Source organism: Mirounga leonina, unplaced genomic scaffold, assembly GCF_011800145.1.
Source record: "Mirounga leonina isolate KUSES-001 unplaced genomic scaffold, KU_Mleo_1.0 Mir_94, whole genome shotgun sequence".
Classification (NCBI taxonomy): domain Eukaryota; kingdom Metazoa; phylum Chordata; class Mammalia; order Carnivora; family Phocidae; genus Mirounga; species Mirounga leonina.
The window spans coordinates 21089743-21106810 of record NW_023270855.1 but is presented as its reverse complement, the minus strand read 5'-3'; the positions used below and the strand labels follow the sequence as shown (position 1 = coordinate 21106810).

The 17068-nt window shown below is 41.7% G+C and overlaps 1 protein-coding gene across 1 annotated transcript in view; it reads right to left on the bottom strand.

Moving 5' to 3' along the window:
* The window catches only part of FOXP1 (forkhead box P1), a 580801-nt gene that overhangs the window by 485704 nt on the left and 78029 nt on the right, over window positions 1-17068 (bottom strand). The window contains exon 3 of the mRNA XM_034998709.1: window positions 8406-8535. The gene's annotated coding sequence lies outside the window, so the exon portion shown is untranslated. The remainder of the gene's footprint in view (window positions 1-8405; window positions 8536-17068) is intronic.

Sequence of the window (17068 nt, the reverse complement as noted above, 5' to 3'; positions counted from 1 at the left end):
AGGCTGTGGAAACCTGTATTTAACAGGTTTTCTCAGGCAGCCCTTAGAGATCGCCCTTTGAAAAACATGGCCCCAAGGACTTGTGGGAAGAGGAGAATAAAATCCAATGGGTCCTCGGTTCAAGTCCCATCAACTCCCCTTCAAACACTGACCATGGGAGAAGGAGAGAGAAGATCTATCTGTACCAGGTGTATCATAGCCCCTGGCAGGTCACATAGGCTCACTTCCAACAGCTACTGAATGACTATCATTTTTTACAGGTCACGGAATGCTTGTATATCAGGTAAAGTCGTTTTATCTACATTGTCCAGAAAATTACTTCAACTCTTGGTCGATTAGGTTAGCATCTTCTTGCCCTAAGACTCCATATCAATTAAATTACACCAGCAGCCGAGAGCTGGCATAGATGGGGTGGGACACAGGGGAGCAGAGACATGGCTCTACCCAGTGACTGGTTTATCAACCACTAGACTAGATAATGAGCTAGACATACCCCCTCACCCCCACCCACATACAATTTGTTTTATTACAGAAGTGGTCAAATACACAAAGTAGTAGAGAAAATACTATAATGAGTCCCATATACCCATCACCCAGATTCCAGAATATCAAGATTCTGCTCTATTTGTTCTTTCCTGGTGATTTGTAAAGGAAATCACAAGTGACTGGCCATTTCACCCTTACACCAATATGCAACTCTTAAAAAAATATGGAGAGAAAAACCCCCTCAATAATAACTGAACACACACGTCATTAAAAAAAAAAAAAAAAAAAAAATTCCACAGAGCATCCCTGAGACTAGCCTGCTGGCCATCTGGCCTGAACATCTATTCTGGAAGGGCAGTTGTCCCTGTAGGCCACAGACAAGGGGCCTAAATAACCTGCAGCACTTGACCTTTCCAAAGCTAGAGCCGTGGGCACAAAATTCCAGCGGCCAAGGTTCTCCCTTCCTGCACCCATTCCCTGGAACGGCTGGACTGCTAGTTCTATGTAGTCTGTTCAAACTGTATTGACGGAAAATAAAACTCATCTGCTCAAATGTGAGGGACTCCACGAGCTGCCACTTACTACCAGGAGCATCTTTACTTGAGAAGAGAACCGACGGAAGCACACAACACTGAGCCCACCCGCATGATTCTGGGAGATTTTAGACTGAGGAAAAGGCCAGTAGGTAAGGAATATTTTTGAAAAAATTTTTGGAAGAAGTTATTTCCTTTTATATCACCAGTTCTATAAAAATCCTGTTTGTATATTAAGCTGCAGTTTCAAATGAGTTAAGATTCCAATTTCCTCCATAAAGACAACTATAAGCTACAAAATCTTCCCTGCCTAAATGAAATAAAAGGGCCTTAAAGAACCACAGAACCTATTGAAGATGAGGAGGCAGCAAACCCTCGTGGTTAAGATACAAAGCTTTGAAAGTGGCCCAACTTAAGGTAAACCCTACTTATAAAACTTGCTATGTGATCCCGAGCAGGTGACCAAGCCACTGAGCTTCTGTCTTCTCAACAATCAAACGGGAGGCGCCTGCGTGGCTCAGTCAGTTAAGCATCTGACTCTTGATTTTGGCTGAGGTCATGATCTCAGGGTCCTGGGATCGAGCCCCGCATGGGGCTCTGCACTCAGCTCAGAGTCTGCCTGAGATTTTCTCTCCCTTCTCCTCTGCCCCACCCCTCCCCTCCACCCCTGCGTACTCTCTTTCCTTCTCTCTCAAATAAATAAAATCTTTTAAAAAAAACAATAAAACCAAAATAATAATATCCAGGACACAGAGACACTGTTAGAATTAAAAGAGATAACTAATGTGATATCCAAACCACTCCAGGAAAACTTAATGCCTCATGAATGGTTGCTATAATTATTTGTTACAAACATCACTAAATCTCATGGAACCCAAAGAGGGATGAAAAAGATTTCATCTCATGAGCCTTTTCCAATCAACCAGTTGGAGCTGCAGGGAACAGTATGTACAGAAAATCTAAGAGCCACCATCAGAAGAGATCAGGATGGGTCCCACTGATTTTATCATCCTTGAATAAGGCCAACCATATCGTCCTATAAACATGGGCCAAGAGGTTAATAATTCATGTGTTCACCTACAATCACTTTCCAGAACTCTGGTTCCGTGACCAACACAACACAAATAACCAAACAGTATGTTGAAATGAAATTAAAATGTAAATTAACTAAATGGTGCTTAAATGCACTAATTGCTCATTTTTCTTTAAGAAGGAATTAAAATGATGGCAATTCTCAACAGGGTACCTCAGCAGCCTGCACACAGACTAAGTGGAAATTTCCTTCTCTTAGTCTCTGTGCATTACTTGAACCAACTAGCAGAAAACAGATTATTTCAAAAACAACACGCAATGTAACTTAAGTTCCTAGAATTTTACATCACGGAAGATATCATTTGAAATATAATAGTTGAATGCCTTCCTCCCTGGTACAGCTTGCTTCAGTGTATTGATAAAAACCAAGATTAATATGCAAAAGGAAATTGCAAGAAACTTGCCCTGCGCCGGTCAGCACCTGGTACAATGTGGGTGCCCCTCCCTTTGAGAAAGAAACTGCACTTGGAGAGTGAGAGTCTGGGTTTCATTCTCACCCCACCACTTCCTTGCTAGGTTTTAGCCTCAGTTGATGCACAGGTAACAAGAGGGTGAGAATGGTCTCTTTTTTATCTTTTCCAAAGCTACAGAATTAAAAAAAAAAAAAAAAAAAAAAACTACAAAACTATAATGCTTCACATACATAACACCAAAACCAGAAGAAAGGTAGAAAATAAACTACTTCATATCATACAATTACGGCAGACACATGTTAAAAAAACCAATTGTTACACAACCCAGATAACTGCTAAAATCGTATGTGTGTGAGATTCTCTCATTAAGAGAACAAACATATACTGTTTAACCCCTGGATGCCAGATATTCAGGTAAGTACTGGGTATACAAAGAAAAACTACGAAGATGGGTCAAAAGTCACTCACTTGACATTGTTGTGTTCATACTCATGCCAATGGTGAATGGGAAGCTTGCCTACAGGAACTTAAGTGGAATAATTCTGAGGTCACATCAGCACTCAGCAGAAGAGAGATTGTGATCAATTAGTGATGTCTGTCAGAATGGGCAGGAGTGGGGAAAATATAAGATCCAAAGTATGTCAGGAATGTTCGCCACCCTTGATTTAGGTAAGGGATGTGAGGCTTTGTGTAAATGTCATGTGAACAAAAGCCTGCCCAATACATTAAAAGTTTACTTGACGGTGAATTTGTATTGTATGTCCAGAAAAATGTGTGTATGATCCCCATAAGTGGCTTAGAGGGGAATGGAACGTATCTGCAATATAAATGCAGATTACCTTTATTACAAAATTGGATTATATTCTCATTCCTAGACTAATTTCCTATATCATAAAACCTATATTCAATTTTATAAATAGCATACACCAAGAATCATAAATTCAGTTAATGCAGAAATTTAACAGATTTTTTTTTTTTTTAATAAAAGTGAGAAAAGGCTGTTTTCGAGCAAGTATCTGAAAGGACAGAAAGGGCTCTTTCTTTGAAGATATGTTTTTCCCTCTGACTCTACCTCCTTGGGGATATAACTAGAGAAGAAATAAATTTCACAGCTAATATATATGAAGTAACATGTTTAACATTATCCAATGAATTTATATCTACCTACACCATATAAATTTATCTCACATAAACTGTCATCTCCAACAGAATTCTTTAAAACAATGTTATAGCTTCTGAATTAAATGCAACCTTCTAATTGGAATTTAATCTTACAACAGTAGGAGATTTTCTTTTTTAATTGACAAACAGAATAATTCATTAGTTTGTCTTACAGTTCTGTCTGAAGAATTTGAAAGCAAACTTGACCTGGGCGTTGGCTGTGAGGTACATGAGGGTAGTGGGGGCGAGGCAGGGACTGGAGGTTCTTTCATCATCCTCAGAACTCCTCGTGCTGCTTACGGGCAGGAAAAGGATGGACACTCTCACTCGCACCATCCTGAATGACTACATTACTAATATATTCCATTACCACCACGTAAATATCATCTTAATTTCTGATCTTCATCAAGCCAGACAATGGTTTCCACCTTGGCCCCCAGCCAATTAGCTGTGTGGAAAATGTTCAGCCAATTACATTACTTCTATTAGGTTAGGGACTGGAGAGAAAGGCAAAATAAGGGCCTTGAAAATACTTCGGAGATAAAATGTAAGTTGACACTGTCTTCGCATGCCGGAGCCCAAGTTATACAATCTGATAGACAGCTGCCAGCACTCATAACTGCTTATTAAATCTAGCCTCTCTTCATGGCGTGAGTGAAGATCTGTATTTTTACCAATATTAGGTTCATTGTGTTATGAAAGAGACCAAAATACTTAAGATCATTCGCTCCAGCTCATAAAACATATTATGTAGTTTATTAAATTGTTAAAATTACTTTTCAAACTCAAAATTTCAGGGACTGGAAGTTTAAGCACAACAAAGTGGCTTTGCCCACTGACAGGTTCCAGCACAAGACAGCCTACCCAGGAGGAGAGCCCATCAGACAGCTTTCCTGTCCCAAAACACCTGCTACCTGCCCCCACCTCTTCCTGGAAGCTGCACCACCACTACCACCGCACCCCAAAACCGATGACAAAAAAAAAAAAAAAAAAAAGAAAATACACACTCAAGTTTTATACAAAAGCAAGGAACTCTCAGCCAAAAGGTAGCCCGTGCTCAAGTCTTCAGTGGGAAGAAATATTCCCCATGATTTTTCCCTCATCCAAGTAGGTTAAAAGCTCGGAATTTCATTATGAGAGAGAGATCAAACAAGTAACTGTGGGCAAAGAAGGAAAAACAATCAGTGACAAAACAATGTCGCACAGTGCTACATTCTTACACCAGATCCTCCAGCAAAAGACAATTTACTGATAGGGAGCAGGCAATGCCAAGGCAGAGACTGAATAACAAGCCAGCAATTTGCCATCCCTACTCCACTCTTCTCAGGAAAACTCTATGCAAATCCAGACTGTTATTATCACATTTATTAATAACACGGTGGCTAACTGCCTATTAAATATGCAGCAGACTTAGCCGCTCTTCACTCTTGGAGTCTCGTGATGTGCATCAGATAGGTATCCATATCAACTTCAGCTTCACGCCAGGGAAAAAGGAGCCAACTCTGATTCCCTGCTGGTGAAGGGTGGCATTAAAGAACTGTCCCAAAGAGAGACCTCAAGCGCTCAGCCTGTCTTTCTCTGTTATCTTGCACCTAAAGTAATCTACTATGCAGACATGGTTATCGCCAACATAAACTGAGTACATTACCCATTTTCTGGCCTTAAAAATGTGCCACAGGGGCGCCTGGGTGGCTCAGATGGTTAAGTGTCTGCCTTCGGCTCAGGTCATGATCCCAGGGTCCTGGGATTGAGTCCCGCATCGGGCTCCCTGCTCCTTGGGAGCCTGCTCCTCCCTCTGCCTCTCTCTCTCTCTCTCTGTCTCTCATGAATAAATAAATAAAATCTTTAAAAAAAAAAAATGTGCCATAATGATCTATTTGTGCAAACCTTTCCTCGTATGGTTTCACTTGCCTTGCATGTCAGTGCAGCAATTTATTGTTCTGGCTGCCCACCGCCGTGACTGTGACCCTGTTCTACCATGAGGACACTTAGCATGAAACACTGACTCAGAATTAGAGTTTACTCCAAGCCTAAAGACTTCAAATTATCAGTGGTAACCATTAACTGGTGCTTCTTTTGGTTACTCAATAAACTGTAAAGTTCTAAAAGCCACAGGACTGTGAATACATTTTTGACAATGAAAGGACTAACTAGATATCAGATACATAATACACGGAAAGGTGGGTTATTGCATCATGGAGGAAGAGAATTAGTCCTTTGAGTAAACCCTGGAGGTGTGCTTTGAGGAAGGATAGGATAGAAAATCAGAGCACATGCTCCAGCTCATCACATTTCGGGGACTTCCACTTCCTACTGAAAATATAGTGAAGGGAAGTTTATTACCATCTGATAAATACAAAATACTTCCTTAATATAAAAAACGGGTATTTGACTAGGCCATTTTAACAATGCAAAAGAGAAATCATTTTCACTATAGTTCTTGAGACTGATTTTTCAAATAGCAGGCCTCACCCAATGAAATTAATAAATAAAATGAACCCTGTCTTCAATAAATACATTCATGCGGTTTTGTTAAACTTCATACGTCAATTTTATGATTGTGAGATTGAGTCAGACTTTCTCAGTACTGGAGACAGAGATGAGAGGTAGTCTCATGTCTGAGTTTGTTACTATTTCAATAACTTCAGAATTCCAACCACTTCTATGAATTCTCCTGTGTATAGGAGATGGGCCCAGGCTTTGGTCTCAACTCGACCTGGATCCCCAAAGATACCAAGTTTCATAATGCATGCTATCTGCTCACTGATCTACAGACCATCAACAAAAGTCTATCATAGCTATGTAGCAGTGGAAGACCCTCAGAGGAACTTCACAGGTGCGAAATCAAAGGACTTCCCAAGACTACCCAAGGAGGATGATGGAGGGATCTTTATCAGCTCTAAATTCCAAGACTCCATTAACCATTTCTTTTCACTGGGGACATCCTTGCCTCATGTGTTACTATTTATTATTTGCCTTATTTCTTGCCAATTAAAGAAGGAATAATGTCAGGAAGATAGAAGACTTTGTTTTTCCTCTATCTGAAGCTTCAGCAGAATGGAATAACAAAACAGCCCAAGTGGAAGTGCATTTTAGGGCTCACAGGCTCTTTGAGGATCATCTAGTCAATAACAACTGTGTTAATTGCTTTGCTAGGGCTCCTTTTTTTTTTTTAATCTATGAAATGGGAAGGTCAAATTGGTCTCTAACTATAAAATCTTTGGGGCGCCTGCATGGCTCAATTGGTTAAGCATCTGACTCTTGATCTCAGCTTAGGTCTTGATCTCATGGTTCTGAGTTCAAGCCCCACACTGGAGCCTAAGCATGGAGTCTTCTTTAAAAAATAAATAAAATAAAATCTTCTCAAATCTGTCCCAATAGCTAAATGCATAACAATGTCTTAAGAAGACACTTATCAGAGAAATTTTACTCAACTGCATGGGCTGGATGTTTCAACCTCTATAACTGAGATAAACTAGAAAAAAGATCATTAAGGACAAAAGAAGTAGGCTCCAGGTCCAACTAGGCCAAGGACTTAGACATCTCAATGAGACTCTATGGGCTTCAGCTGCTCCATCTATTAAATGAGGGCATTTAAACTGACAATTTATAGGGCCGTGTTAGCACTAACAAATAGGAGACTCTGTTAGCACTAACAAATAGGAGACTCTAACCTACCTGATTTGTTTTAAATATAGGTAACTATATTTACCATGTCAGATAACTATTAGGCCTCCTAATACCAATATAATGCTCTTCCTCCTTCACTACTCTTCCCTCCATTAAAAAGAATCTGTTTCAAATACAGTCATACTAAGACAAACGAGATGGAGTTTGTCAATGGTTCTCTTATCATTAAGTGTCACTGAATACAAAATCTGAAATGAAATGGCACCCCATAAAGGTGACCTCATCCTATGACAAAGCTACCACTGAATGATGTCAGACTTTTTATCCAGAACACCTGGCCTCAACCAATTATTTTCTCTGACAAAGGCAAGTCACAATTGTTCATTCGTTACTGTATAAGAGAGCCACTGATTGCTGAGGAACATGGCAGATGTCATCAAATACAGGAAACACATGTAAGAGAAAAAGATCATCATGTCCCTTCTGACCTCCCCTAACAATTATAATGAATAACTTGGTGAGGTGAACAATGATTAAGAAAAATGCTCATAAGTCTTTCTGAAAATCTTTGAGAGCCCATAGTAGTTTTCTCAAGAACCCTCATCACATGGAAAGCTGGGGATGTTCCTTCTTAGTGAACAAATCAGACCTAAATTCCCTCTGAAACTCAAGACGAGATCATCATATTTTTAGTCCATGGTGCTTCATTGTTTGCTGAGTGATTATGGGGCCAAAAAAGCAATTATTCTTTCAGTTACACATGAGGCTCATAACTTAGATAGCCCACCCCTCACTGTATGAATAAAAAAAAAAAAAAAAAAAACCCACGCAAACAAAAAAAAGTTCTCCCGTGTCCTATGGTGCCTTTTATAAATCCTCAGATCATTGCAGGAGTTACAGCAGAGAAGGGTACAGCAGAAAACAACAGCAGAGTTGCTTTCTTCTTTCAAGATGAGAATCTCACACCCTCAGTGTGCAATTGTTCTGATGAACTTAGGACTTCTATCGGTTTCCTGCACTATGTATGACCCCTGCAGCCACTTTTTTGTCTTGTGAATTTTCAGACAAATACTCATAAACATTCACTTACCCTTTTGGCCAGCAAGCATCACATCCACCCGTTCATGGTTGACAGCAAATCAGAGAAGGGACTGAAGCCCTCACCATCGCCCAAATGTTTCTTTTGGAAACTGGAATTGTCAGCAAAAGGTCCTGGGACACTGCAATACAAAAGTATTTTTTACACATAACTGAGATGTAGCTTCTAAAACCACCACTTCCTTAAACTTGAAAACAGCAAGGCAGACATAGAATCTAGAGGTAGGGGAAAACACCTTTAAAATGAGGGTATATCGATATATCAAATGTGATGCTGTCAAATATGAACCGGAAATACTGTTTTGAAAGACACATTTACCAATGACTTCAACACACACACCGAGAGATTGTTGTTTATTGGAGATTTTGTGCAGACTATTTTACTTATTTTGGCATTAAAAAAATATCAGGTCCCATTATAGAGTGCTCAGGTCACAAGGTGTTTTAACTCAAATATTGCATGGATAAGTGTACCATTTTCTAGTAAGTAAGTGTCTTTTCCAGAGGATGAAAATACATGAAAATTTAAATAATACTAATTTAAAATTATTTTTAAGCAATAATGAACCTCATTTCTCTTCCAAAATAATTCTAAAAATGTCTATGAATTACTTAAGGAGCCAAAGACTCAGGGACATATTTCCACCAGGAGGGAACAAACTATGTAATGTGCAGGTGTCAAAGTGGAGAAGCCTGAATTCTGGACCTGATATCATCACCAGTTGTGTGGACCCAGGAAAGCTATTTAATATCTCAGGATTCCAGCTACTTCATGTTCAAGGTCAGGGCAGTAACTGATGTTCCCCAAGTCCCTTCCACCGCTTAGCTTTGTTGGGGTTTTGTTTTGTTGGGTTTTTTTTAAAGATTTTATTTATTTGAGACAGAGAGAATGAGAGAGAGAGCACATGAGAGGGGGAGGGTCAGAGGGAGAAGCAGACTCCCTGTTGAGCAGGGAGCCCGAGGCGGGACTCGATCCCGGGACTCCAGGATCATGACCTGAGCCGAAGGCAGTCGCTTAACCAACTAAACCACCCAGGTGCCCGGGGTTTTTTGATAAAGTATGCTTATTCCAAATAAGCTAAACTATCAGCTTTTCCTTTAAGATTCCTGATCAAAAAGATTTTTGTCGGGGCGCCTGGGTGGCTCAGTCGTTAAGCGTCTGCCTTCGGCTCAGGTCATGATCCCAGGGTGCTGGGATCGAGCCCCGCATCGGGCTCCCTGCTCTGCGGGAAGCCTGCTTCTCCCTCTGCCACTCCCCCTGCTTGTGTTCCCTCTCTCGTTGTGTCTCTCTCTGTCAAAATAAATAAATAAAATCTTTAAAAAAAAAAAAAAAAAAAAGATTTTTGTCACGTATCATTCTTACATCAATCTGCCATTAACACTGAAGATGTGCTACAGGCAGAGGGTTTTGCACATGCATAGAAGAATTCTCACCCTGGCACCAGTGCCCCATCCTGATGAGCTGCCCCCCTCAGTGGCTGACAGCATCCCCTGGGTGCCCATGGAAGGCTTCCATTTCTCTCCACAGGGGACAATTCCAACGTCTATGGCCATCGGCCCAAATGTATTGCACATGAGTGTTTCTCAAACTTTTGTGTATGTAAGCATAACCTGGAATCACACAGCAAAAAGAAATGGGCTGAGGTTGTCTACCATCTTTAGGATAAAAACCAAACTTCTCTCTGTGGCCTACAAGGCCCTGCTAATCAGTCACTTTCTATTTCTCTGCCACCTCCAGCCACCAAACTAATACCCAACTACAACAACTTACAGTGGTCTTCTTTCTACTTCAAGTAAGCTGTGTTTATCTGTATCAGGGCTGGAGCATGTGCTTTTCTCCGCTACCTGAAATGCCCTGAGCCTACTCCTTACACAAACGGCTCTTTCTCATCACTGGGTCTTAGGGGCAAAGGCCACTTCACGAAGGCTGTCCTGCCTACCTACTTAGGCTATATCCCCAGTGACTTTCAGTGATATCATCCTATCTGCTTTCTCCAGAGCTTTTGTCATAATCTATAAACTTTTTTCTCATTTATTCACTGGTCTTCCTCACTTGAATCTAAGCTCCGCAAGGTAAGGGAACTTCTCTGTTTCATTTATCACTATACTCCAAAACTTCAGAAAAATGCCTGGCTCATAGCAGGCACTCCAGAAAGATTTACTGGATCAACAAATGAATCAACAATCGAAAGAATTCACTCTTCAGCATCCTACAAAAATATAATTGCTAGTGACTGAAAACCCACTATGCGCTGGATATTATTTTAAGTATTTTACAACAGTTATTTCATTTACTTCTGTTCTTACAACAAAGTTCCTGGTAGACAACGTTATAGGCTTAATAAGCAGATAAGACAACGGAGGCAGAGTTTTAGGAACTTGCCCAAGATCACACAGTAGCAGGGCCTTGAGTCCACAAAGTGGGCGCTCATTAGAACTCTGTATTTTTCTAGCCAATACAGTAATACAAACATTTTGAGTGCCTACCTGGTACTAGACACCCTTCTGACTCAAGCTCGCTGCAAGGTCTTGTAGAGGACACTCAGCCTTTCGGATCTTGAGCTTTCTGCTTCACACAGGGAAAGCTAAGGCACCCCACAACAAATGGGCAGACAACGCAAGTGAGCAAAACAGGCCACGTGTCAGGAACAGGGAGCAAGGCACAAGGTCGCAAGCTGGAAGACCAGCAGTTTTTCAGCTAAAGAGGGCAGACAGTGCCCTCCACAAGCCAACTGTTGCCAGAGGGGAACCTAAGCCCAGGGCTTCAAGAGGTTTCAATTGTATGTACGAAGGCAGTGATCTAGGTTACTGTTCTGTGAAATTTCATAATTTTTCAAAGACAGCAGCTAATCTTTTAACAGCACCCATGAAAGAAAGAAAGAGAGGTGGGAAAAGGGGGCAGAGAACAAACCTGCAAGCCCTACAGTAAATGACTGCTGAAATCATGCCATGTCTGTGATTCTAGAGGGATTCAGAAGCACAGGGAAGCCATACAACTGAACACAGAAAAACAGAGTAGGTATCTGGATAGGTAAGGGCTTTGTAGAGGAATTATCCTGAGCAAGTTTTAGAAGGAACTGGAAGGTGCAGTGGAAAACGCACTTCACAAAACCAGAATGTTGTATTCAGAGGCTTGGAGGTGGGGACGAGGAGGCAAGTCACCCCGAGAAACAGCAGTGAGGAGGAAGGGCTGATGGGAGAGTTCATGTAGCTTTCCTTTTCATTCATGCTCGGAGAAGCTGCAGGTTTCCAGCTAAGACACACAGGCTGGGCAAACAATGCTCTAAGGGTAGATCATTAGTGTTGTCTTGCTTGATTTCCTAAAACGTGAAAGTTACCAGGCATATATGAGAATAAAAAACCATGATGCCCCCGGGTGGCTCAGTCAGTTGGGAATCGAACTCTTGATCCGAGCTCAGGTCTTGATCTCAGGGTTTTAAGTTTGGACCCCCACTGGGCATGGAGGCTACTTTAAAAAATAAATAAATAAATAACAAATAAAAACAAAAACAAAAAAATAACCACCATTACGGGTTGCGGAATAATTTCTGTTTTTGTTTGTATATGTTTTAAGAGTCCAACAGACCCGGAACTGAATTCTATCTCCACCAAGCTCTATAATTCTAACCAAACTACTATACAAATAATTCATACTGTAGTTTTTATATGTATTTGCAGTATATATACTATATAAATACACACAGTATAATTCATACATATACGTAAAACATATATATACCTTTATATGCTATAAAATACGAGCTCTGTAAGTCTAACCAAAATACTACGTAAACAATATATACTGTAGTTTTTATATGTATTTAGAGTATATATACTATAAAGTACATACTATATAGACACATACACACTACAGTACATACATAAACATACATATATATGATACAAGCTCTATAACTCTAACCAAACTCTGAACTCCAGAAATTAAAAAATGTAGCCACTGAAATAAAAAAAATCTAAAAAAAAAAGAAGAAGAAAAGACAGCCAAAAAAATTACCCAGAAAACCACCTGGAGGCAAAAACGGTCTACCTAGAATTGTATACTCAGAAAAAAAATATCTTTCAAAAATGAGGATGAAATAAAGATCTTCTCAGACAAACAGAAGTTCATCACCTCTCTACAGGGACATTCAGAAAGATGTATTTCAGGCCAAAAGAAAATGATTTCTCTGACTTAAGAAGAAAGGGCGGGGGGGGAGGAACCACAAAAATGCATCAAAATGATGTGCATGTCTCAAAAATAAAAATAACATTTCTTACATCAAAAGTCTGGCCACACATCACATGCCCCCAAGCCCAGCTCACTTATTTACACAGTGGCACTCTCGATCACCAAGGCCTTGCTCTGCAAACCTGAGTGTGCAACCAGGACACCAGCTTGAAATGCATATTCCTGCCCCCACGCCCAGTCCAGAGAGTCAGGTCCCAGGAATCTGCGTTTCGGCCAGATACCCCCAGGTAATCCGGATGAAAGTGGGTCCTTGCCACGCTCTCCACCTCTTTAGGGCCAAGAATTCAGGGAGCCAGGGCTCAGCTCCAACAGGTCACGGCTAACATACAGCAGGACTTTGTTGTCTTCCCTTTCACTGGAGCCCCAGAAGAGCACCTTGGCCCCGGGGGTCAGTAGCAACCCTGCCTCAACCCTACTAATCAGGAACTGCAATAAATTAAAAGCCCATTAAATTATTTTAGAGAAAAGCCTAGAAGTGCTGAAACATTAATTGTGCCATATTCAATCTGTTTTCCTAGAGATTCAAAAAACCAGATTACCATCTTGGGGGTCATTAGAAAGAATGAAGCTTGCTCCCTTTCCATTTACATATTTAAAAATATGCATATATTCTTGCAGTGGCTGTGATCCAGACTCCCCAGTTCCCGTGGCCATGCCACAGTCTAACCATGGAGAAAGAAGCCCAGGATGCCACGGGGTTCTGCCTTGTTTTGTTTTGTTTTTTAAAGAGGAACCAAAGCCCAGGGCCTGTGGTTGCAAAATAGCTCCAGGAAAACAGGTAGAGACAGCCACAAAACAACTGTGATGTTTACTTGTTTTGTTCTCCCCTGTTTATTTTTCCCTGAAGCAATCCTTGCTCAGTACAAAAGTCTGCAGGGAGCTGGAGAGAGCAGCTGTGGTTCCCTGAGGCCAAGACCTAGCAATCAAGTTGTTTACCAAACACTGCCAGGCACCGGGAAAACAACAAGCTCGCAGGCTGCATTTGCATCTGCTTCTCAAAAACAACCTCTGAAAGTCTAGGGCCTGGCCTGGTACTTCCTTGTATGGCTGAGGGCAACTTGGAAATTAAAGGCATGAACTGCCTTAGGTATTAGCACCCGCGGCCTAACTGTAATGCATTATTCCATTTCTCTGGCATCCTAAGAAACATCCTAAAAAAGGAGCGCTGGAAGTCTGGGAAGTACAAAGCAGTGGGTTGACACAGACAACAAGTTCCTGCCTGGCATTTCCAAGCAAGCTCACAGTGGCCATCTCAGCGAACTGTCATCATTTGCTGACCATCCAACACCGCCAGACATCCAGCAGTGGTTCTCCATCTTGAACAAGCACTGGAATCCCCAGGAGGGCTAATAAAACACAGATGGCTGGGTCCTTCCATGGATGTGCCTAATTGAGTAGGCCCAGGGTAGGGCCTGAGAATTTCCAGAAAGCTCCCAAGGGAAGTTGGTGCTATTGGTGTCCACCACACTTCCAGTACCGCTCCTCTAGAATCAGATGCCTCCTGGCCAGCCTGAAGACGTGGGAACTGATTCGCCACCCTAACCTCTCCCATGGGCTATCTGAGTGAATATGGCAGTGTCGAGCCCAAAGAAGTTCACAGAACAAAATGCAGTGCATGGTTTTCCATGTGCCTCTCCAGATCCTTTGCCCAATATCCCCCCACCCTGCTCTGTGCCCTGGAAGGCTGCCCTGTGTGGACAACATCAAGAGGTACCCCTGCCCTCTGGCTTCCAGCTGATTACACCCAGTGGAGGTCTCATCTTCAGTTGATGGAGAAGATGGGGCATTTACTGCCGGGCTTCCTTCCCTCCAGGGAAATGCAGGTTGACTGAGTCCCTCTATGAAAGGTCACAGCTCCCACCAGGCAGACCTCTCCATAAAGATATAGTCTCCACAATCCAGTAACCACTACCTGTCCTTCCCAGTCCTTCCAGGCCCGGAAGAGGTAAAAGCCACTCTTTTCCCATGGGGATCCTGACACAAAACTCAAATTCAACACTGGATTCCCCCCTGGTTTTTGAACGCTAAATCTGGAATTTTATATAGCCACATAACGTAAACATTCATGGATATATGTACAGACACACATACATACAAAAATACATATGTACCTATAAATGTACACACATACACAAGTGTACACATGAATGTACACACCCATAAATGTATGTATTTAAAGACTTTGTAATGTAGTTAGGTTGGTCAGAAGACCCGGGAGCCCCAAGGCCAAGGCCAACTTGGGCGGTTCACAAGGATGTTCCTTCAGGTCCCATGTGTCATAGGAAGAGCAGGCCCACTTTGTCTCATCAGTTACACAACCTGATGGGAAGGAGAGCATTTGTGAGAGCTTCAATCCTTCTCTAATTTATTATCTTAGTTTCTTTTGTTGCAAATGGCACCAAAATAGAAAGGGAACAGAACTGGGTGGAGCAGGCTCCATCGTCAACTCCCATGAATAACTTTCTGACAATGCTGAACCCAGTTCAAAAAGCACACCGGCTGCAAAAAAAAAAAAAAAAAAAAGGTGTGTGTTGTCAGCTCACAAATAAAATGCCAATCTGCCTCAATTAATAAAGCTCAGAAAAGAAGAACAAATAATACTTCGGTTTTTAAAATAATAATCACCTCAAGTTACCCTAAAGAAGCTTCTGTCAGAAGAGCTAAGTTCTAAAGTTCTAGTAAAAATAGTCAACCAAATTTAACCAAACGTTGGGTCAACTACACCAACATTCTTGGCTTCAGCGAGCCCACCTGATTTCACTTCAATTAAATTCTCTAGAGCTAACCACTATTCTCTTGCTTAACTTTCACTAGCAAGATTTCTTTCAACTCATCAGAGGACTTCTTGGTATCTATGCTCAAAAACAAGTTTTTAAGTAAACCCATTAGATTAATTAGAACGCATGGGGAATATGGTTTCCATGTAATTACTTTTCTAGTTAAACCTTCTGTGTTTGCTTGTTTATTGTTCTTTCTTCACTAAAAATCTTAACGATCCATTTAAAACCTGGAGGATTGTCTTCCTGTGGCTTCTGTCTGTCCCCTCTCCCTGTCTCCCCAGTAAGCAGCCTAGCTTATGCCTGAACCCTGCCATGGAAGATGAGTGACTTCTGGAACCCCCTCTTCAAGGATAAGAGGCACCTTAAGTATCTTGCTACCTTCTGGCAACCCCAGAATCCCCTTTCTATAGTGGAGAAACTCCACTCATCCTTCACCGGGGCTCCAATGCTCACCTCTTCCCACCGCCCTCCATTACCAACATCATGAAAAATCTAGAAACTTTCCTTTTTCCTTAAAGATGCCCTTTTCATCTTTTCCAGAAGCCATCTACTCAACATCCCGTGACTTCAGGCAACCAATTCCCTTTCTTAGAACCAAGGTACTGCTCTCCTAACAGCCCACATTGCCCATCATCTACCTCCAAAGAAAAAGCCATCATCCCTCTCCACTATGATTCCTTCATCCTTCAAAAACCTTTTTTTTTTTTTTTAATTAGAGAGAGAGCATGCAAAAGCACGCATGCCAGCGGGGTGGGGGAGGTGCAGAGGGAGAAAAAGAGAGAGAATCTTAAGCAGACGCCACGCCTAGCGTGGAGCTCAATGTGGGGCTGGATCTCACAACCCTGAGATCATGACCTGAGCTAAAACCAAAAGTTGGATGCTTAACCAACTGAGCCACCCAGCCACCCCAAAACCCTTCTTCTGGTGATCACATGAGAGGGAACCATTGTTCCCAGCCCAGCCATATGGCCTTTAATTCTAAGTGTCAAGGACACTCTTCCATACCTTTTCAGGTATTTTAGTATCTGGTTCACAATTTCTGTCTAGATCCTTCCAATGTGGCCACTTCTATCAACCTCAATAGTCATGAAGATGGTCCTTCCAACAGCCTGGCCAATGCTTACATAAGGCCTGATACAAACAAGGCACTCAAAAACAAACAAACAAACAAACAAAACACCTTTGAATGAGTGAATGCACATCTGGTTATCTTAACTTCCTTACCCCGAAAGCTTCCAAGCCCTTTGAGAAACAGTACAGTGCAGGAGCTTGAAACATGGGTTGTGGAACAGACTGCATCTGTCCCATCCTAGCTATGCCACTTACCAGCTGCAACTCTGGTCAAGTTATACCTGAAAATGGAGATAATATTTGCCCATATTCAGTAAGGGCTCATTAAGTGCTAATGAACCACTACCACTTCCTCTATACTTGAGGGCATGGCGAACACTTGGATCTCACCATCCTTTAGAAACTGTTCCACCTCTAAGACCTCCAGTGCTGAAATTCAGTAACAATTTCCCATTGAGCCACCTCTCACTGGGTCATCTCTCCTGAACTTGCTCCTGGACTGTACTGAGGCAAGCCGCCACCACGTCAAGTCTAAAACTCCTCACCATCTAACAT